Genomic DNA, 22,558 nt, shown 5'->3' on the forward strand with positions numbered 1-22,558 from the left:
GGGCGTGTGTAAGGGAGGCCACTGCACAGTGTCTGTGGTTGGGGGAGATTGGAACCCTGGGGCTGTCCATGTCAGGAAAGTGGCAGATGTTCACTGGCCCTCAGTGGCAGAGTGGGGCCTTCCAGTGGTAAACAGATGTCGGGCCCCTGGGTCAGGGTTCTGTCCTCACATCTGGCACCAGGTCTCCAAGCCATGTCCAGCCCTGATGCCAGGCCCAAGGGCAGGGGCAGCCCGAATGCAGGGCCCAAGACTCAGGGAGGCAGGGCCCCAGGCCCCAGGTTGCCCTGTGAACTGGCTGCCTGGGGTGAGCGCCCCCTGCTGGGTCCCTGGAGAGGTGCTGTTGGGCAGTGCTGAGTGCAGGCCCAGGAGGGAGCAGGCACTGCTGAGCTGACCTTTTGGGCCCCTTCTCTGAGCCTCTCTGTCCCTTCCCTGGGGGAGGCCCTGAGCTGAATTTGGGGCTCCCTCTCCACTTCTTTGTCCTCAAGTGGACCCAGGAGCAGCCAGGCCAGGAGCACCTGACACTCCCTGCGCCTTGTCCTCTGTTCCTCCCACAGGGAACTTCCAATGGTTGCTCGTCCTGTCTTCCCTTTCCTGGCCTATGGGCTCCACCCCAGGCCGGGACTGCTGCCTCCCTGGGTGTCCCATATTGATCCCGTATGGACCTGACACATCCCCCATGCTGGGAAATGGTGGTGGTCATCCTGCCTCCCAGGCTGGGGCCAGAGTGAGTGAGGTTATGGCTGCAAAGCTCCCAGCTGTGGACGAGCCCATAGGCTAGTCCTCAGGGCAGGCAGAGGCTGTGCTGGGGTCTCCCCTGAGATCAGGGGCACCAGGACCTGCAGGAGCCCCCTACAGCATCTGTCGGAGACGTTTCCCTACCAGGTTGCACACTGGTAGCCTGTGGGATGGCCCAGGTCAGTCACGTTTGCTGTGGCTCCTGCTGTGCACAGAGTTTGTGGTGCTAACACGGGGACCTTCTCTGTCTCCCTCTCTCTGTCCTTCTCCATCTGACTTCGAATAAAGAAATCCCTTTAAAAAAAAAAAAGTGGAGCAGCTGGGACATGAACAGACACTCATTCAGGACGCAGGCCCCGTGAGCCGTGGCTTTACAGCTCCGTCACAGCACCGCTGACTTGAGTGACAGAACATTTGATGTAGCGTCGCGATGCCAGTGACGCTGCACCATGGTTTCAGGTGATAATTCAGGTGTTGAAGAGAAAGGAGTGGATACACTGAGTCTGCAAAAGGCAAAATTATTAAAGATGTTAATACTAGAAATGAAAAGCGTTTGAAATATGCTACAGGGTTTAATTTCTCAAAACACCAATATCACTCTCTTCAACCCAAGAAAGGATTTTGCAGTCTTTGTCTTACTCAAGTGGAAAGGCGCCTGTGCAAACCAGCGTGGGGCAGCACCTGCTGCAGTTTCCTGCTCTGACATCAGAAGGCGCCATTGTGACGTCATGCCCGCTGCCTGCACAAAGCCTTAGGCTGGGCCTGGGTTCTGTCATTTGCCAACGAAGCGTTGTCCCGGGAACCTGGGACTGGGAACAGCTGCCTTGTTTCCCTTGTTTGGTTTTTGTTCCTCAAGCTGCTGTTGTTTTGGTCCAATTTTTTTTCTTTTTCTGTTTTGATTATTTTGTTCTTTTTTTTCTATTTTATTTATTATGATTTCCTCCAGTATTCGTATTCTTTTTCCCTTTCTTACTGATTTTCCTTGGATTTTTCATTTTCATTTGGATTTTTTCTTCACTTTTTTGTTGGCTTTCCTCATGTTGGTGGTTGTTTTTATATTTTCTCCCATTGTTGGGTTTCTCTCTGTTTACTTTGAGTTTTTTTCCTTTTTTTAATTCCTTTTTTTTTTTATTAAGACTGTGAGGCCGTCTGCTTTGCTTGTTATACAGTTCAGGTTCTTGGGATTTTTTTCTTTATGTTTTATTATTCATTTATTTGTGTTTTCTCACTTTTAGCTGTTTTGATAGGGTTAGTCTCAGTTGTGAGTCTAGTTGAGTTCATTTAGTTCCTGCTTTCTGTTGGTGATGTGAGCACCTCTCTAACAGGTGCCCCCAGAACCCCTGGCTGGGAGAGGCTGGGGTTGGTTTGGCCAAGAACCTTTCCATGTGCAGTGTCTGAGACTCGGCCAGGTGATTCCCACTGACAGAGCTGTGCTGTCGGGGACTCAGATCCCCAGAGGCCACAGGCGTGAGGGGCACAGGTGAGCCTGGACCTAGGCTGCCTTGGTGCTGGGTGCCCACCCCTCCCCCTCTGGCTCCCTGTGGAGCTGGGCCTCTGCCTCAGGCTCAGCTTGCATTCACTGCCTCAGCCCCACCCCTGCAGACCTGGGCTGTGGGCATTGTCCCCTCCTTCACAAACAGGGAAACTGAGGCCGAGATGAAGAGCCAGGCCCCTCCCCAGTGAGCGGTTCCTCCCAGGCCCAGGTGGCTGCTGATTCCTGCCCCACACAGGGAGCAGCTGGGGCAGAGCCTGGGTGTCAGCACCCGGGAGCAGCTGCCAGCCCTGGGCCCAGGGGCTCAGTGTGGAGGAGACAGCTCCACCTGTGACAGAGGAACGTCCTTAGGCCAGTACATGGAGTGGAGTGTATCTGAGAAGAGCATCATACAACAACAATGATACCAGAACCAGGCAGCTCTGGGAATGGAGCAGGTTCTGAGGTGGCTCATCCAGGACAGGTGCACAGCACTGCTGGGCCACGGGAAGTGGGTGCAGAGATCAGCGACATGGCTCCAGGTCAGTCCCCAACCTGAAGGGCGGTCACGGCTGAACAGATTAATTGCTAATTAGTGAACTAGATACAGGTCCTTGTGCCACAGCCACAGCACAGGGCCTGGATGAAGCTGTCTGAGTTGGGTCTTGGGCCCAGTGCAGGTGCCTGGTCCAAGTCTATGTCTTCCTTGAATTTTATTTAGCACCTGATAAGGCTTTTCCGTGCAGAGGTAGAAAAGAGATATCTAGGTGACGTTTTATTAAATTAAGAACGTCTGAGTGCATAGACGTGCTTAGGATCTCAGTCTGTGACTCCTTGTTGACCCGGGCCACTGTGCTGGGACGGTTCTTCTGGGCTCCTGCAATGAGGATATCTGGGAAGGCAGGGGGAGCCGGGCCCAGGGTGGAGCCTCAGAGTGCCTGCAGGTGTGGAGCCTGCGCCTCTCCTGGCCCCTGCGATGGGAAAGACTGAGCGAACCGGGGTGTCTGTGAGTTTCTGTGGGGCCCAGATGAGCGCGTCCAGCACTGTGGGGATGTGCCCTCGCCGTGGGCAGCACCATCCAGCCCACCCAGAACTCGGAGAGAACAGGGCCGCAGGGCAGGGGCAGCTCGGGGCTCTCATGGAGCCTGTGTGTCTCAGTGCTCCCCCTCAGGGCTCAGAGCCCCCGGTGCTGTGGCTTTTCCACTCTGGAACTCACACCCGTGGCCTGGGACTCCCGGCTGCAGCCCGAGACCGAGAAGAACCCGGCACCTGCTGGGTCCTGGTCCTGGGTCCTGCGGACTCGGTGTGCACCTGCTCCCAGCTCTCCTGGTTTCCTACTTGGCAGAAGGCTGCCCCTGGAATTTTCAGCCACCATCAGAGGTGAGCCCCTTCCTCTGACAGACCCCCTCCCCTGCACCCCTCCTTTGCACCCTCTCTTTGGCTCCCGGGAACTGTGGCATGACGATTCTGAATCCTCTGGGGACATTGCTGGATGCAGAGGTGGGGGAGAGGTGGGGTCTGGGATTTCTGGGTTCTGGAGGCTTCCATGTGGGGCAGGGGACAAGGACCTCTGTCAGGCGTCCTCAGAGCCTCTGCGGATCCCTGCTGTGGACCGTGAGAACCAAGAGGGCTCGCGTGGCTGGGTGGTGGGGCTCTGGGGGCTGCCCCTGACACAGGCGTGCTCTGACCAGCTGCACACTGAAGGGGCTGTGGCGGCGGGTGGCTCCTCGAACACCCCTCCGGGATTAGAACCACCTGCTGGCTGGAAGCCCCAGAGTCCTGGGCATCTCCCCTTGAGGATCCAGGTGTTAAATATGAGGAATGTTTTCCACTGACTCGCAGAGGTCCCAGGAAACGTTGAACCTGGGCCCTGGGTAGTGTGCGGGTTATGTGGGGTGTGGGTTTGGGCACAGGGAAGAGCAGACTGGGGCTGTGGGCGTCCTCTTGGGGCAGGGGCAGCAGGACCCCTGATTAGGCCCCAGTTTTGTTTCTCCTTGGTCAAGCCCAGTCCCCTCTGACACCCACGTGGACTGCGGGGATCTCAGGAGAACGGGTGCTGCCGGGGCCTCGAGGTCCATGCGCAGCCCAAGGGAAGGCCTGAGCTCTGGGCTGCGCTGGTGGCCCGGGTGCTGTGACTCCCTGGCCCAGTTCTGGCAGGAGGGGCCAGGGCCACGGGCAGCAGAGAGGGAGTGAGGTTATGGCTGCGAAGCTCCCAGCAGTGGATGAGCCCATAGGGGAGTCCTCAGGGCAGACAGAGGCTGTGCTGGGGTCTCCCCCGAGATCCGGGACACCAGGTCCTGCAGGAGCCCCCCTGCAGCCTCTGTAGGAAAGGTTTCCCCACCAGGTTGCACACCGGTAGGCTGTGGGATGGCCCAGGTCAGTCACGTTTGCTGGGGCTCCTGCTGTGCACAGAGTTTGTGGTGCTAACACGGGGACCTTCTCTGTCTCCCTCTCTCTGTCCTTCTCCATCTGCCTTCGAATAAATAAAGAAATCCCTTTAAAACAAAAAGTGGAGCAGCTGGGACCTGAACAGACACTCGTTCGGGACGCAGGCCCCGTGAGCCGTGGCTTTACAGCTCCGTCACAGCACCGCTGACTTGAGTGACAGAACATTTGATGTAGCGTCGCGATGCCAGTGACGCTGCACCATGGTTTGAGGCGATCATTCAAGGGGTGAAGAGAAAGGAGTGGATACACTGAGTCTGCAAAAGGCAAAATTATGGAAGATGCTAAGACTAGAAATGAAAAGGTTTTGAAATATCGTACAGGGTTTAATTTCAAAACAGTAATATCTCTCTCTTCAACCTAAGAAAGAATTTCTCTTTTTTTTTTAAAGTGGAAAGGCGCCTGTGTAAACCAGCAGAGGGCAGCACCTGCTGCGGTTTCCTGCTCTGACATCAGAAGGCACCATTGTGATGTCATGCCCGCTGCCTGCACAAAGCCTTGGCTGGGCCTGGGTTCTGTCATTTGCCCAGGAAGCGCTGTCCCGGGGACCTGGGGCTGGGAACAGCTGCCTGTTTGTTTTCTTGTTTTGTTTTTATTCTTCAAGCTGCTGTTGTTTTGGTCCAATTTGTTTTTTCTTTTTTTGTTTTGATTATTTTGTTTTTTTTTTCTATTTTATTTATTATGATTTCCTCCAGTATTCGTATTCTTTTTCCCTTTCTTATTGATTTTCCTTAGATATTTCATTTCCATTTGGATTTTTTCTTCACTTTTTTCCTTGGCTTTCCTCTTGTTTGTGGTTGTTCTTTATATTTTCTCCCATTATTTGGTTTACCTTTGTTCACTTTGAGTTTTTTTCTCATTTTTATTCCCTTTTTTTAATAAGACTGTGAGTCTGCTTGGATTTTTATTACAGTGAAGTTTTATGAATTTTTTTCTTTATGCTTTATTCCTTTTTTGTGTTTTCTCACTTTTAACTGTTTCAATAGGGTCGGTCTCAGTTGTGAGTCTAGTTGAGTTCATTTAGTTCCTGTTTTCTGTTGGTGATGTGAGCTGACTTTGTCCATTTTGTGTTCTGATTTCTGTTCATTTGATTTCTGTTGGTTTCATCTTCGTTTGTGCTCAAGGAGTCAGAGCCGTGAGAGCTGATCTGTGTCAGCTGCTGGCTCGGGGTCTCCCAGACGTCAGCCCTGCTGACCCTTCCTGGGGGAGCCCTGGAGAGGGAGAGGAATCCGGAGGAAGAATTGGATCCTGCTGCTCCCGTTTGGTCAAATTTGCTTTTTCTTTTTCCATTTTGAATACTTTGTCCTTTTTCTATTTTACTTTGTTTCCTGCCACCATTCATGTTCATTTTGTGTTTTCTCATTTTAACATTTTCTTCAAAAGAACAGTCTCCGTGGTTGGTCTGGTGTAGTTGATACAGTTTATGTTTTCTGTTGGTAACGGGAGCAGAGTGAGTTTGTTCATTTTTGTGTTTTGATTTCTGTTCATTTGATTTCTGTTGTTGCATTTTCATTTGTGCACCACTCGTCTCCCTTCCTGGGAGCCCCGGGAGAGGGAGCAGAATCCCGAGGCCAGAATTCCATCCTGGATGGGGATTTCCCGGGGGGGGACTGACTGTGGTCCCCCAAGCCCTCTGTGTCCCCAGTGGCTCCCGCGTCCCTCAGCAGAGCGGGCCAGGAGGTGTCCATGGCGGCTCCTGGATGAGCTGAGAAGGCTGTCAGGTGGGACAGGTGCTGTCTGCACGGGGGGCGGGAGAAAGGGTTGTTACTGCGAGATGGAGCCTGGGGGGATTCTCCGTTGTGGTCTCCCATGTTTGCAGGGCAGGGGTGGTGGCAGTGCGTTCTCCTCTCTCCCCTGCACAGGTAACTACTGCCCAGTCCAGGTGGCTCTACAAGGTTTAGGATCCAAAGAAGCCCCGGAAACCTGATCTGTACCAGCAAGAAGACTTCCTGTGGAAGGACCTCTTGGTGGTAAGGGACTCACCCACAGAGGGGCGGGGTCACCCCAGACAGCCAGGGTGTCCATTGGCTGTGCATCTGTGTGCAGCAATGGAGCAGGTGCATAGGGGAGGGGGGAGGACTCACACTGATGCCCATGGCCCTCCTTGGTCAGGGGAGAGTGCAGAGGGGCTGTGGGATCACCCCTGCAGGTTCTGGAGGTTCCAGCAGCATGAGCCATCCCGCGTGGGCACTGGCTGTGTGCAGCTCTGTACCAGGGTCTACGGAGGGGGGAGGCCGCGGCAGCTCCTGACAGGCCCCAGGCTGCAGCAGCCGGGGGTCCCTCTCCTGAGACGTGGAGCCGAGGTCTCGGCACTGCTCGTCCTTGCCCTGCTGCCCCAGCCCTGGGCCAGGCAGTGTGGCCGAGTGCCTAGGAGCATCCTCACCGCCATCCCATCCTCAGGACAGACAGACTGCCCCGGGGTCTCCATGGGAGATGCAGCAGCTCCCACCTGGACAAAGGAGCGCAGACGCTGGGCAGGTGGAGGTGGGGCTGCCAGGTGCAGGGAGACCGTGTCCTGGGCGTTTCTGTCCTTCCTGCAGGCCATGGCTCCTGTGCCGGAGGCCCGTGGCCCATTTCTCAAGGGCGGGGAGTGAGGGGAGCGCATCTGTTCCTCTGAGACTCAGACATCCGGGTCCCGTCCCTCCTGAGAGCCCCTGACCTTCCAGTGGGGCCCTTCAGTCCTTGGAGCCTCAACATGCCCCCCTGGGAGATGGTGTCTCTGAGGGCCATAGTGGCCTCATGAGTCTTGCACACAAGGCCCTGCAGGTGTGCGACGGGCGGTGAGCACGTGGGAGAGGGGACCCCTCTGTGGCTGCCGGGCTCGGTGTTCCCTGCCATGAGCTGTAGAGCAGGCCAGCAGCCAGGGCTGTGCTGGGCCCTGGCAGGGGCGCTGGCATCCCTACAGCTCTGTTCTGCCAGCACTGCCTCCCCGTGTCTGTCCTCAGGGGGCTGAGCCCCAGGGTGGGCATCTCCTCTGGCTTGGATGAGGCACCTGCCACCTCCCTGCTGGTCTGTGGCCTTGTCACTAGTCAAAGTGCCCTGGGGTGTCACAAGGACAGGAACCAGGGACCAGGCCATGGCATGACAGGGCCGTGTTCTCCCCTTGTCAGCTTGTCCCTGCCCCAGCCCTCTGACCTCTGAAATCCAAGAGGGCCCTGGGGCGACCAAAGGGTCTACCCGGCAGATGCTGCAGCAGAGCTATGTCTCTGGTGACCCAGGTCTCCCCATAATCCACGGGAAGACGGACTCCAAGACTTCCAGCTTCAGAATCCTTGCCTCTGAGGTTGCAGGAGTAGAGTGTCCTTCTTTCTCGCTGCACCAAGGACAGGACCCTGAGCTTCTCTCCCTGCCCACAGGTCACCACCATCGTCCTCTGGAAGCTGGACTCCGAGACGCCCAGCTCAGTATCATCGCTCTTCCAGAAGAGGTGTTGAATGTCCCTTGTCCTCGCTGCCCCAAGGACAGGACCCTGTGGATTCTCTGCTGCCCCCAAGTTACCACGATCGCCCACTGGAAGATGGACCTGAGAATCCCATTTTCAGAATCCTCGCCCTTCCTGAACAGGTGTTGAATGTCCCTCGTCCTCGCTGCCCCAGGACAGAACTCTGTGGCTCCTCTGTCCCCGGGGAGCAGCTGCTGCCTGGGAAGAACCTCGTTGCCTCTGTTGGTGCCCAGGGATTGCCCTGCACTACTGCCTCTGTGCCTGCATGTTAACTGTTTAAATAGGAGTTTAAGAGAAATCCATTAGGTCATAAATTTGTGGATGGAGAAACATGAAGGACTTAGTGTTGATTCGGGCACCTGTGCTCACACACCGGGGAGCGGAGCGCTGGGAGCCTGAAGGAGGCAGCTTGGAGCCGCGCCCGGGGCCTGGGCTGAGTCCTGGCTCCAGTGCCCGCGGATGCCACTGCCTTGGTTTCCCATCCCCGGGGCTCTGTTTCTGGCTCTGCCAAGGGGGTGTGAGTGACAGGAGCACCTGCCTCCAAGGAAGCCCCCGGAACAGCACCAGACTCCCCTGGCTGCTGGTAGGGCTGGGTCCTTAGGCCTTGATGTCTGGCGGGGTTCTGGGAGCTGTCAGCCTCTGTGGGTCCTGGGCTGTGGGGGAGCTGGCTCCTTCCTGTGACCCCCACTGGCCTTTCCTTTGTCCTTGCCCCTTCTCCCTGCCTCTCTGTCCCCCCCCCTTGTTGGAGGCCCTGAACCTGATTTGAGGCTCTCTCTCCCCTTCTTTGTCCTCTCTTCCTATCCAGTCCAGGTGTCCTCTGTTCCTCCCCTGACCTGGGAGCCCTGGGGGTCAGAGTCCTGGGCGTCAGCATCCAAGAGCAGATGCCAGGACCTGGCTCAGGGCTCAGGTTCAGAGACAACTCTTTCCTGTGACTAAAGGAAGCTTCTTAGGCCAGGTGCATGGAGTGGAGTCCATGTGAGGACAGCATTATCACAGAGAAATGGTCACTAGTCAGGCAGCTCCCAGAACTGGAGCAGGTGCTGAGGACCCCTCTCCATGACAGGTGGGACAGCTTTGCTGGACAACAGGAAGTGAGGTGGGGAGATCAGCACCAGGGCTCCAGTTCAGTCCCCACACCTGCCAGTCGGGCACCTCTTAACTAGTTAATTGCTCACTACCTGATTAATGAACTGCCTCTGGGTCTTGTGCCGCAGCCCCAGCCCCGTGGCCCTGATGAATCTGTTTGGGTAGGGGGTGTGGGCCCAGTGCTGGTGCCTGGTCCAAATCCATGATTCCCATGAATTTTCTTTAACACCTGGTAAGGCTTCCCTGATGTCATGTTTTCATCCCTAGGTGGAGCACAGGTCGGCTAGGTGACGTTTCATGAAGTTAGAAACGTTCGAGCGAAGGGCCTTGTTAGCATCTGAGTTCCAAGACTCTGTTCACCTTGGCTGTTGCCCTGGTCCGGTGTCTCCAGAAACCAGATAGGGGAGGCTGGAGAGCTGGGTGCAGGGTGGAGCCTCTGGGTGTCCTAGGTGCTGGGCCCTCCCTTCTGCTGCCCCCAGACGGGAAGATTGGGTGACTGGATGCGGCTTTAGGAGTGTGTGGATCCTAGATGGGAGTCTGAGCAGGCATGGGCTCCACCTCCGAGTGGGCGGCTCCTCGGAGACAGGAGGGCGGCAGAGGAAGGGCGAGCTGGGCTCTCTCTGGGCCTGCGGTCTTAGCTCTCCCAGCTCAGGGTCAGAACCCAGGTCCTGTGGCTTTCTGATCTGGAGCTCGAACCCGTGGACCCTGGGCTCACAGTGCAGCCTGAGTCTGAGAAGGACACCACGGGGTCAGGAGCCTGCGGGCTGGGTCTGTGCCTGGCCCCCAGCGCTCCTGGTTCCCCACATTGCAGACAGAGCGCACTGGGACTACACAGCGCCATCACCAGGTGAGCCCCTCCCTTGCCTGGCTCTCTGTGCTGTGGTCTGGCTCCCTGCAGAGGGTGGTGGGATGGATTCTGAATCCTCTGGGGACCTTGCTGGGGGCACTGCTGGGGGAGAGGCCGGCATGGGAGTTCTGTGGTTCAGGAAGCTTCCGGTGGTGCCCAGGAGAAGGCTCTCTGTCTGGCGTCCTCAGAGCGCCCTGGGGATCCCTGCAGTGGGACGAGCAGACCCAGAGGGCGCCTGGGGCGGGGTGGATGGGAACCCCGGAGCCACCCCTTGCACAGGCGTCCACTGAGCAGCTGCACACCAACGGGGCCGTGGCAGCGGGCGGCTCTTCCCAGTCTCGCCCCGGGATTGGAACCACCTGCAGGCTGGAAGCCACAGAGGCCCGGGCATCTCCCCGGGGAGACGCAGGTGCTCCATATCAGGGAGAGTTTGTAGTGGTCACCTGGGTCCCAGGAAATGCTGAGCGCGGCCTTGCCTTGGTGTGGGTGATTTTGGGGGTGTGAGTTTGGGCACAGCTAGGAGCAGGCCTGGGGCTGTGGGGTCCTCCTGGGGCAGGGCGGCAGCACCTCTGATTTAGCCCTGCAGAACTTGTTTCTGTCTTCCCAAAGCCCAGTCCCACGACTGCACGCTGCACAGAGGGGGAAGCCGCAGGGCGCATGCTCCTGACCCAGCGTCCTGGGGAGTCTCTTTCCAGACCTCTTACTGCGCATTCGTGTGTCCAATCAGGAGCTGAGGACGACCGTGGTTAAGAACCCAGGTCAGGCCGGCGCCGCGGCTCACTAGGCTAATCCTCCGCCTAGTGGCGCCGGCACACCGGGTTCTAGTCCCGGTCGGGGCGCCGGATTCTGTCCCGGTTGCCCCTCTTCCAGGCCAGCCCTCTGCTGTGGCCCGGGAGTGCAGTGGAGGCTGGCCCAGGTGCTTGGGCCCTGCAGCCCATGGGAGACCAGGAAAAGCACCTGGCTCCTGGCTCCTGCCATCGGATCGGTGCGGTGCGCCGGCCGCAGCGCGCCGGCCGCGGCGGCCATTGGAGGGTGAACCAACGGCAAAGGAAGACCTTTCTCTCTGTCTCTCTCTCTCACTGTCCACTCTGCCTGTCAAAAAAAAAAAAAAAAAAAAAAAAAGAACCCAGGTCAGGGTCAGGCCACCCTGCTTGGAGTCCTGGTTCTCCTGTCCGTGCCTGGTGTCCTTGGCCGTGCAGCGTCTGTGTGAGGCCACTATCTGTGAGGAGACACAGGCTGTGAGGAGGCAGCGTGGGTGTGGTAACCAGCAGAGCACATGTGGGGCAGGTGCGGCCTGGGCGGGCTCACTGCAGTCACTTGATCCTGGAGGCTGCTCCTCGGGGCCTGGGTCCCTCGGCTGTCACAGTGCCCACGGGAACCGCCCCTTCCTGTCTCCACAGGGTGGTGTCTGAGCATGGACACCCAGGATTCGGCACGGTGCCTCTGCTTTCACAACTCCCAGGGGTCTCAGAGCAGGTGTGCACACACCCTGCACACGCAGCCCCCAGAGGGTCTCTGGTGGACACAGCTGGGAGTGGGCGGGTTCATGCAGAGGCCGAGTGTACCTGGCTTGTTAGGAAGGCTGTGCCCCCAGCCCCCTGTGCTCTCACCCCCCAGGCCAGCGGGCAGGATGAGCGTTGTCCCTGCAGATGCTGCGGTGTTGGTGCTGGGGTCACATTCATTGGACCGCATTCATTGGTCGCATTCCCTGCAACGTGGAGCGTCCGTGTGGGCAGGCCATGTGGGTGTCCTGCAGGATGCTGGGTCACGTTCTCTGCCTGTGGCTGTGTCGGCAGCTGTGGATTCTGAGGTCCTGTCATGACCGGCAGGTCCTCATGTGTCACCAACACCAATTCTTTGTGATTGCAAAAACTTTTTTAAATACATTTTTAAAAATTGATTTATTAATTTTAACGTCAGAGTTATACTGTCTTTCTCTCAATCACCCTTATATCCACTGGGTCCCTCACCAAGTGGCAGCAACTGCTAGAGCTGTGGTGATCTGAGACCGGAAGCCAGGAGCTTCTTCTGAGTCTCCCAGGTGGGTGCAGAACTTGGGCCATCTTCTACTGCTTTCCCAGGCCATAGCAGAGAGCTGGATCCAAAGTGGAGCAACCGGGACTCAAACCAGCATCCAGATGAGATCTGGCCAGAGCAAGCAGTGGCTTTACCCACCACGCCTCAGTGCCAGCCCCCAAACTTCCCTCCTGCCTGTCTTGTCTTTCAACTGTCTTATTTATGGGGCCTTCCTTTGAGGTATCTCACGCACTGTGGACGTGACCCTGTGAGGCGTCCCGCACACTGGTTCTAGGTGCACACCTGTCTCTATCGAGCTCACTGTGTGAGAGCTGGGCTCAGGGAGGCTGCAGATGGCGCAGTGACAGAGACACTGGACTCGGATCCCTTTCTTTCTCCCTGGCTTTCCTCTCCCCCACCAGGGCGTCTGCAGACTGAGCCTTGGGAGAGCCGAGGGAGGGTCTGACGCAGGCCCAGTGAGCCTGAGTAGGAAGTGCTAGTGTGGCCGGGGCTGCTCCATCCTGGCTGTGTGGCGCTGTTGGGAACCAGAGCCCCGGACCCCACAGGGTGGGGGCACAGGTGAGCCTGGCATAGGGTGCCTTGGAGGGTGCCCAAAGTGCACCCCAGGACAGCACTGGACAGACGGGGTCTACTATTTAGGAAAGACTGAAGGCTAAAAGGTGACTGCTTAAGATCAGCCCACCAAGTCTGGTCCACAACTCAGGTCAAAGCCTCTGTCCCCATCCGGGCACAGACACCAGGCAGAGTGACCCAGGGTTGTGGGGGAGGGGCCCAGTGTCCCTGATCTTCAGTGGTTCAGGGCTGTCCCTGGGGACGTCCATCCGCAGGCCCCTCCTCCTCCTGTGTGTGCAGGGAAAGCGAGTTCTGGCATCTGGACACCCACGTGACAGTCTGCCTGTGTGCCCTTCCCTGACACCAGGGAGGCAGAGCAATTCCCTCCCTTGGGAGAAGGGGGCTGAGGCTCCAGGTCCAGGGGCTGCCTCCCCTCCCCCACTGGCTCCCTGGCTCCCTGTGGAGCTGGGCCTCTGCCTCAGGCTCAGCTTGCATTCACTGCCTCAGCCCCACCCCTGCAGACCTGGGCTGGGGCACTGTCCCCTCCTTCACAAACAGGGAAACTGAGGCCGAGATGAAGAGCCAGGCCCCTCCCCAGTGAGTGGTTCCTCCCAGGCCCAGGTGGCTGCTGATTCCTGCCCACACAGGGAGCAGCTGGGGCAGAGCCGGGGCGTCAGCACCCGGGAGCAGCTGCCAGCCCTGGGCCCAGGGGCTCAGTGTGGAGGAGACAGCTCCACCTGTGACAGAGGAACGTCCTTAGGCCAGTACATGGAGTGGAGTGTATCTGAGAAGAGCATCATACAACAACAATGATTCATGCATCAGGAGCAGGTTCTGAGGTTTTAGCACCTGAGAAGGCTTCCCATGGTGTCCTTGTTCTTCCTCCTGGAGGCAGAAATAGGTGGCTGGGTGATGTTTAATTGAATTATCAATGTCCAAACACAAGTCTTTTAGGATCTAGGTTCTGTGACTTCTTGTTGACGCTGGCCACTGTCCTGGGATGGTTGTTTCAGGCACCACCAATGACTGGATCCGGGGAGGCAGGGGGAGCCGGGCCCAGGGTGGACCCTCAGAGCCCCTGCAGGTGCTGAGCCCGCCCCTCTCCTGCCCCCAGATGGGAAAGACTGAGCACCCGGGGTGTCTGTGAGTTTCTGTGGGGCCCAGATGAGCGCGTCCAGCATTGTGGGGGTCCATCCTTGCTGTGGGCAGCACCATCCAGCCCGCCTAGAACTCGGAGAGAACTGGGCCGCAGGGCAGGGGGAGCTCGGGGCTCTCATGGAGCCTGCGCGTCTCAGTGTCCCCCCTCAGGGCTCAGAGCCCCCGGTGCTGTGGCTTTTCCACTATGGAACTCGCACCTGTGACCTGGGACTCCCGGCTGCAGCCCGAGACCGAGAAGAACCCGGCGGCTGCTGGGTCCTGGGTCCTGGGTCCTGGATCCTGGATCCTGCGGACTGGGTCTGCACCACTCCCAGCTCTCCTGGTTTCCTACTGGGCAGACAGCCTCTGATGGGACTTTGCAGCCACCATCACAGGTGAGCCCCTCCCCCTGACTGATCCCATCCCCTGCACAGCTTTTTGTGCCATGTGTTTGGCTCCCAGGGAACCGTGGCTGGACCGGATTCTGAATCCTCTAGGGAACATTGCTGGGTTGGGATTTCTGTGGTTCTGGAAGCTCCCAGGTGGGTGGGGGCAAGGACCTCAGTCAGGCGTACTCAAAGCCTCTGCGGATCCCTGCTAGGGACCATGAAACCAAGAGGGCCCACGTGTCTGGGTGGACGGAGACCCGGGAGCTGCCCCTTGCACAGCCGTCCACTGACCAGCTGCACATTAAGGAAGCCATGGTTGCAGGCACCTCCTCCCACACTTGCCCGGGGATTAGAACCAGCTGCTGGCTGGAAGGAGCAATCCGGGCATGTCCCCGGGGAGATTCAGGTGTTAAGCACTAGGAATATTTTATATTGAGTCACCTGGGTCCCAGGACAGGTTGCGTCTGGGTCTTGCGGTGGTGTGGGTATTTCATGAATTGTGAGCATGGGCATTGCTAGGAGCAGGCGGGGGCTGAGGGTGTCCTCGTGGGGCAGGGGCAGCAGGACCACTGATTAGGCCCCAGTTAGGTTCTGCCTCGTCAAATTCCAGTCCCCTCTGACACCCACACGTGGATGTGGGGAGGTCTCAGGGGTTCTGGGAGCTGTCAGCCATCTGTGGGTCCTGGGCTGTGGGGGAACTGGCTCCTTCCTGTTAACCCCACTGGCCCTGTGGAGGCCCCGAGCCTGATTTGGGTCTCTCTCTCCCCTTCTTTGTTCTCTGTTCCTGTCTCCAGGCCATGTCCAGCCCTGATGCCAGGCCCAAGGGCAGTGGCAGGCCGAATGCAGGGCCCAAGGCTCAGGGAGGCAGGGCACCAGACCTCAGGTTGCCCTGTGAACTGGCTGCCTGGGGTGAGCACCCCCTGCTGGGGCCCTGGAGAGGTGCTGTTGGGCAGTGCTGGGTGCAGGTCCCTGCTGGGAAGCTGATCCTTCTCAGCCCAGCCTGAAAATCCCAAGAGGAAGGGGAGGAGGCGGAGCGTCCCTGGGAGGGGGGTTGGCAGCTCTGATCCCCCTGAGAGCTCAGGATTCCAGTCACAGCCCCTCTGTGATCAGGGTCGGGCTCCCCAGGGGCTGCACCTGTGCCCGGGAAAGGAGCTCCTGCCTGGTGGCTCCTGAACACATCCCAGGAGCCAGGGCCACAGGGTGGTGGGCTTGCCTCTGCTGCCTTCTGGTGGCCACCCCAAGGCAGTGCCTGGTCATCCCTGCCTGCTCTCTGCCCATCAATCTCCTGGAATAGGGCAGTCTCAGGGGAGCGGAACCTGGGGCTCTCTGGTCTGAGGACGCAGTGTCTGGGCTGTCAGAGCGGCGGCCTCGGGACCACGTGGAGAACCACCACACGTCCACGGAGGGGGGTCAGGGCACTGGGGTTGTGACTCTTCCTTGGCCAAACCTGAGCCTCACACCTGTCACAGTGCCCGCCCCTGAGACCCCTGTGGGCCTGCGGCCTGGGTCACAGAGGGGCCCGCCCACCCAGGGAGGGAACAGCACACTGGGCGGTGGGGAGCCGGGTCCTGCTGAGCCCGTTCCGACTCTGTCCCCGTTTCGGCCCCCACTGCTCCTGGCACTGCCCAGCTCCAGGGTCACCTCTGGAGCAGGCTGTGTCCTCTGGGGGTGGGCAGGCCAGGATAACCGGGGGTCCCACACGGGGGGACAGGTGGAGCCCAGTGGGAGGGGCAGCGGCAGCACAGGCTCCACCAAGCACGGGGTGGATCCCTTCACCTGCTCTGTAATCGTCCGTTCCAGGCCTGGCCCACGACTGCACGCTGCAGAGAGGAGAAGCCGCAGGGGAACTCCTGACGCAGCGCCCTGGGAGTCTCCTTCCACCCCCTTCCTTCTGCGCACTCGTGTGTCCAATCAGGAGCCCTGGACGGCCGTGGTCAGTAACACAGCTCTGGGCCTGGTGCCAGCGTCCGGTCCTGCTACTCCTCTCCTGCTCCCCCCCCCCTGCAATGGCTGGGATGAAACTGAGCTGTGTGGGTCTGGGGGCCCAGTTCAGGAGCCTGGTCCAAGTCCATGGCTTCCCGGGAATTTTATTAAACATCTGCTAAGGCTTCCTGTGACATCATTTTTCCATCTAGAGGAGAAAAGAGGTGGCCTGGTGACGTCTTACTGGAGTTATGAACGTCTGAGCACAGAGCCGTGTTCTAGGATCTCAGTTATGGGACTCGTTGTTGGCCTTGGGCCCCTGCTGCTGGGACGGTTGGTCCTGGTGCCACTGTGACCGGATCAGGGGACATGGGGTGTGGGTGCAGGGTGGAGATCCAGGGCATCAGCACACACTGGGCCCGCCCCCCTCCTGTCCTGCGCATGGGTAAGACTGTGCACCTGGGCCATCTTTGACGGTGTGTGGATCCTCAATGAGAGAGCCAGGGCACGCATCGGGATCCGCTTCTGAGTGGCAGCACCGTAAAATCAGCCGCACCTGGGAGAGAACAGGGCCGCAGAAGATGGAGGGCTCAGGGCTCTCGTGCAGCCTGTGGGTCTCCGTTCTCCCCCCTCAGGGTCTGAACCCCAGGTTCAGTGGCGTTCCTACCACGGAGTTTGCACCAGTGGGCCCGGGACTGACGGCTGCAGCCTGAGACACAGAAGGACCCTGGCGGCTCCTGGGTGCTGTGGACTCCATCTGCACCCGCTCCCAGCTCTCCTGGTTTCCCACCTCGCAGAAGGCTGCTCCTGGGACTTGGCAGCCTCCACCACAGGAGAGCCCCTTCCCCTAACACACCCCTTCCCTGCACCCCTCTCAGTGCTGTGGGTCTGACTCCCTGGAGAACCAATTCTGGAGCAGATTCTGAATCCTCTGGGACCTTCTGGGCACACTGGTGAGGAGAGGGTGGGTCTGGGATTTCTGTGGTTCTGGAAGCTCCCAGGTGGGTGGGGGAGAAGGACCTCAGTCAGGCGTCCTCAGAGCCTCTGTGGATCCCTGCTCTGGACCGTGAGAACCAAGAGGGCCCACATGGCTGGGTGGATGGAGACCTGGGAGCTGCCCCCTGCACAGGCGTCCACTGTGCAGCTGCACACTAATGGGGCGTGGTAGCGGGCAGTTCCTCCCACCTTCCCCCTGGGGATTAGAACCAGCTGCGGGCTGGAAGGAGCAGTCCAGGCATCTCCCCGGGGAGATTCAGGTGTTAAGCACTAGGAATATTGTATATTGAGTCACCTGGGTCCCAGGACAGGTTGCGTCTGGGTCTTGCGGTCGTGTGGGTATTTCATGAGTTGTGAGCATGGGCATTGCTAGGAGCAGGCATGGGCTGAGGGTGTCCTCTTGGGGCAGGGGCAGCAGGACCACTGATTAGGCCCCAGTTAGGTTCTGCCTCGTCAAATTCCAGTCCCCTCTGACACCCACACGTGGACATGGGGAGGTCTCAGAGAACGGGTGCCTTCTGGGTCTGCAAGGTGCAGGGCCACCCTGAGGGCAGGACCAGGAGTGCGCTCTGGGCTGAGCTGGTGGCCCGGGTGCTTGTGCCTCCTGTGCCCAGGGCTGGCAGGAGGGGCCAGGGCCACGGGCAGTGGAGAGAGGGGGGTGGACAGGTCTTCTGTGTGTCCTGTGTGCTGTGGCCGTGGGCGTGCGGCCCCGCCCTGGCAGGCTGCAGCTCCTCCAGGGTGGGAGCACACAGCACTGCCCTGGCTGACTCCTGCCCCCCACCCCAGGGTGCTCATCTCCAGAGGGGCGGCCTCGGCCTCTGCCAGCACCCGCACGTGTGTGCAGGAAACTGCTCAGCGCAGGGCACGCCTGGGCCCGAGGCGTCCGTGACCAGGAGGTGGGGAGCCCTGCACCCTGGGGCTCAGTGCTCTGAGGGCTCCGGGGACTCCCACTAGAGGAACCAGGTTATGTCAGCTCCCAGAATCTGTCGCCTGGATGGCGTGTGGGTGCTGCTCTTGGAGACCCGTGTGGAGTGTGCCTCGTCCTCACTGCCCCAGGCACAGGACCCCATGGCTTCTCCGTCCCCCGGGGAGCAGCTGCTGCCTGGGAAGAACTTGTAGCCCTGTGTGCGTGCTCACGGATGTCCCTGCCTGGTTTGTAATTTATGACAGATGTCATGTCGAGAAATGTGCATGGAAAATTGTCAGGACTCAGTGACCATAATGGGCACTTGTGGTCACACAATGGGAGTAGAGTGCTGGAGCCTGGACAGGCAGCTTGGAGCTGCGCCTGGGCCTGGGTGGGTCCCAGCTCCAGTGCCTGCTACTACCTTGGTTTCCCACCCCCTGGGGCTCTGTCTCTAGGCTCTGTCAAGCTTGCATGAGCAATAGGAGCCCCTGCCTTGGAGGGTGGCCCCCCCACCCCAGGAAGCACCCAGAATAGTTCCCAACTGTCCTGAGCTCCTGAGGGGTGCTGGGTCCTTAGGGGCCATGGGCAGCCTGGGTGGGGTTCTGGGAGCTGTCAGCCTCTGTGGGTCCAGGGATTTGGGGGAGCTGGCTCCTTCCTGTGACCCCCACTGGCCTTTCCTTTGTCCTTGCCCCTTCTCCTTGCCTCTCTGTCCCTCCCCTGTTGGAAGTCCTGAGCCTGATTTGGGGCTCTCTCTCCCCTTCTTTGTTCTCAGGGAGACTCAGGAGCAGTCAGGCCGGGAGCACCTGCACCTCCCGGAGTTCCCTCTTGTTCTCCTACACAGGGAAGCCCCAGTGCCTACTGTGGCTGTCTTCCCTTTGCTGAGCTCTTGGCTCCACCCCAGCCCAGGACTCCTGCCTCCCTGGGTGTCCCATATTGATCCCGTATGGACCTGACCACTCCCCCACGCTGGGATATGGTGGTGGTCATCATGCCTCCCAGGGCTGGGGCCAGAGTGAGTGAGGTTATGGCTGCGAAGCTCCCAGCAGTGGACGAGCCCATAGGCGAGTCCTCAGGGCAGACAGAGGCTGTGCTGGGGTTGTTATATCTTAATGTTAGCCGTCGCAAAGCACACCGGACACCGGAGTAAGGGAAAGGGTTTATTGGGAACACCCTACAGACCGGAGTGAAGGGGTGGCGAAGGAAAAAAGAGAGAAAGAGAGTCTAAGAGAGAAACAGAGAGGAGAGGAGCTAGCAAGGAGAGAAGATAGAGCAGAGAAGAGGAGAGAGGAGAGCGGAGAGCAGAGTCAAGAGACCAGAGGAGGAGGCTAGAGAGCAACTGAGAGAGAGCAGGAGAGAGGGGGCAAGAGAGCACGTGTTCAGGAACAGGCCCTTTTAAAACTTTGCCTGAGGGCGGGCAGAGAAGCAGGAGCAGCCAATCCCATTAGGATGGGGGTGGAGCCTGGCTCAGGTAGCTGGGCCATGTGGCCAACTGCGCCAGTTTCCTAACAGGGGTCTCCCCCGATATCCGGGACACCAGATCTTGCAGGAGCCCCCCCACCCCCTGCATGTTGCAGTGGATTCGTTTCTGGGAGGGAGAGCGCAGTGGGGGCAAGAGGGCGTGGAGTCACCACACAGACCCCGGGAGTCAGGTGAAAGCAGGCCTGAGAGAGGCAGCCTGCAGACTCGTTTATTTCAGTTGCTACAACAGCTTATATAGCCAAGGCAGCCAATCCGGTCAAGGGGCGGTCTATGCCCTAACCAATCACAGCCTGTACCAGGCAGTTTCTGAAGCCATCCAATCACAGCCTGATGCCCGCGGCCATCTTGGCCTGGCCTTCTCAGTCCACCACACCTGCAGGCTCTGTAGGAGAGGTTTCCCCACCAGGTTGCAAACTGTGTCCTGTGGGCTGGGCCAGGTCAGTTCTGTTTGCTGTGGGTTTTGTGTACAGAGTTAGTGGTGCTGACATTTCTGTCTCCTCTGTCTCCCTCTCTATCTATTTGCCTTCGAATAAATATATAAATCCTTTTAAACAAACAGAGAAGTGAGCAGCTGGGACGTGAACAGACACTGGTACGGGACGCAGGCCCCGTGAGCCGTGGCTTTACAGCTCCGTCACAGCACTGCTGACTTGAGTGACAGAACATTTGATGTAGCGTCGCGATGCCAGTGACGCTGCACCATGGTTTGAGAGCGATCATTCAGGGGGTGAAGAGAAAGGAGTGGATACACTGAGTCTGCAAAAGGCAAAATTATGAAAGATGCTAAGACTAGAAATGAAAAGGTTTCGAAATATCCTACAGGGTTTAATTTCTCAAAAAACTAATATCACTCTCTTCAACCTAAGAAAGAATTGTGCAGTCTTTGTCTCACTCAAGTGGAAAGGTTCCTGTGTAAACCAGCAGAGGGCAGCACCGGCTGCGGTTTCCTGCTCTGACATCAGAGGGCGCCATTGTGACGTCATGCCCGCTGCCAGCACAAAGCCTTGGCTTGGCCTGGGTTCTGTCATTGGCCCAGGAAGGGCTGTCCCGGTGACCCGGGGCTGGGAACAGCTGCCTGTGTTTCCCTTGTTTGGTTTATGTTCCTCCTGCTGCTGTTTTAGTCAAATTTGTTTTTTCTTTTTCCATTTTGATTATTTTGTTTTCTTATTTATTTTGTTTATTTTTTCCTCCAACATTTATAGTCTCTTGTCGCTTTCTTATTGATTTTCCTAGGATATTTCATTTATTTGGATTTCTTGTCACTTTTTCATTGGCTTTCCTCATGTTGGTGGTTGTTCTTTATATTTTCTCCCATTGTTGGGTTTCTCTTTTTTCACAATGTGTTTTTTTTTCTCTTTTTTATTCCTTTTTTTAAAATAAGACCGTGAGACCATCTGCATTACTTGTTATATAGTTCAGGTTCTTGGGATTTTTTTTCTGTATGCTTTGTTATTCATTCATTTGTGTTTTCTCTTTTAGCTGGTTCCACAGGGTTAGTCTCAGCTGTGAGTCTAGTTGAGTTCATTTAGTTCCTGTTTTCTGTTGGTGATGTGAGCTGACTTTGTCCATTTTGTGTTTTGTTTTATGTTCATTTGATTTCTGTTTGTTTCATGTTCCTTTGTTCTCAAGTAGTCAGAGCCGTGAGAGCTGATCTGTGTCAGCTGCTGGCTCGGGGTCTCCCAGACGTCAGCCCTGCTGACCCTTCCTGGGGGAGCCCTGGAGAGGGAGAGGAATCCGGAGGAAGAATCGGATCCTGCTGCTCCCGTTTGGTCAAATTTGTTTTTCTTTTTCCATTTTTGATTGCTTTGTACTTTTTCTATTATATTTTGTTTCCTGCCACCATTCGTATGCATTTTGAGTTTTCTCATTTAACATTTTCTTCCATAGAACAGTCTCCGTTGTTGGTGTGGTGTAGTGGATACAGTTCATGTTTTCTGTTGGTAACGGGAGCAGAGTGAGTTTGTTCATTTTTGTGTTTTGATTTCTGTTCATTTGATTTCTGTTGTTGCATTTTCATTTGTGCACCACTCGTCTCCCTTCCTGGGAGCCCCGGGAGAGGGAGAAGAATCCCGAGGCCAGAATCGCATCCTGGATGGGGACTTCCCGGGGCGGGGACTGACTGCGGTCCCCCAAGCCCTCTGTGTCCCCAGTGGCTCCCGCGTCCCTCAGCAGAGCGGGGCAGGAGGTGTCCATGGCGGCTCCTGGCCCGAGCTGAGAAGGCTGTCAGGTGGGACTGTGGTGTCCACGGGGGTAGGGGGGGAAGGGTTGTTACTTCGAGATTCAGCCTGTAGGGGACTCTCAGTTGGGGTCTCCCATGTTTGCAGGGGAGGGGCGGTGGCAGTGCAGGCCCCTCTCTCCCCTGCACAGGTAACTACTGCCCAGTCCGGGTGGCTCTACAAGGTTTAGGATCCAAAGAAGCCCCGGAAACCTGATCTGCACCAGCAAGAAGACTTCCTGTTGAAGGACCTCTTGGTGGTAAGGGACTCCCCCACAGCGACAGGAACCAGGGACCAGGTTATGTCATGACAAGGCCACATTACTCGCATGTAAGCTTGTCCCTGGCCAAGCCCTCTGACCTCTCAACTCCAGGAGGGTCCTGGGGCCACCAACAGGTCTACACGGCAGATGCTGCAGCTCAGCTGTGTCTCTGGTGCCCCCAGGTCACCACGATCTTCCACGGGAAGATGGACTCCGAGACGCCCAGCTTCAGAGTCCTCGCCCTCCCAGAAGAGGAGTCGAAGGTCCCTCATCCTCGCTGCCCCAAGGACTGGATCCCTTGGCTCCTCCATCCCCGGGGAGCAGCTGCTGCCTGGGAAGAACCTCGTTGTCTCTGTTGGTGCCCATGGATTGCCCTGCACTACTGCCTCTGTGCCTAGAGTTAACAGATTTATGACTTAACAGAAACCCATGAGATCAATAAATTGTGAATGGAAAAACATGAAGGACTTAGTGTTGGTTTCGGGCACCTGTGCTCACACACGGGGAGCAGAGTGCTGGGAGCCTGGAGGAGGCAGCTTGAGCCACACCGGGTCAGGGCCTGGGCTGAGTCCTGGCTCCACTGCCCGCTGCTGCCCACCTTGGTTTCCCTGCCCCTTGGCCTCTGATTCCATCT

General features: G+C 57.7%; 1 protein-coding gene across 28 annotated transcripts in view; it reads left to right on the top strand.

Annotated features, from left to right (window-relative positions):
- Positions 1–22,558, top strand: part of LOC138843201 (uncharacterized) — a 205,904-nt gene that overhangs the window by 80,781 nt on the left and 102,565 nt on the right. The window contains exons 1-3 of one of the 28 annotated variants that reach the window (XR_016214378.1): positions 9,457–10,026; positions 21,814–21,921; positions 22,107–22,388. The exons of 23 other annotated variants lie outside the window; for them this stretch is intronic. The gene's annotated coding sequence lies outside the window, so the exon portion shown is untranslated. 4 more of the 28 variants (XR_016214371.1, XR_016214370.1, XR_016214366.1 and 1 more) reach the window with 4 other exon arrangements.

Source organism: Oryctolagus cuniculus, chromosome 10, assembly GCF_051225735.1.
Source record: "Oryctolagus cuniculus isolate XC-2025 breed Fujian yellow rabbit chromosome 10, ASM5122573v1, whole genome shotgun sequence".
Lineage (NCBI taxonomy): Eukaryota > Metazoa > Chordata > Mammalia > Lagomorpha > Leporidae > Oryctolagus > Oryctolagus cuniculus.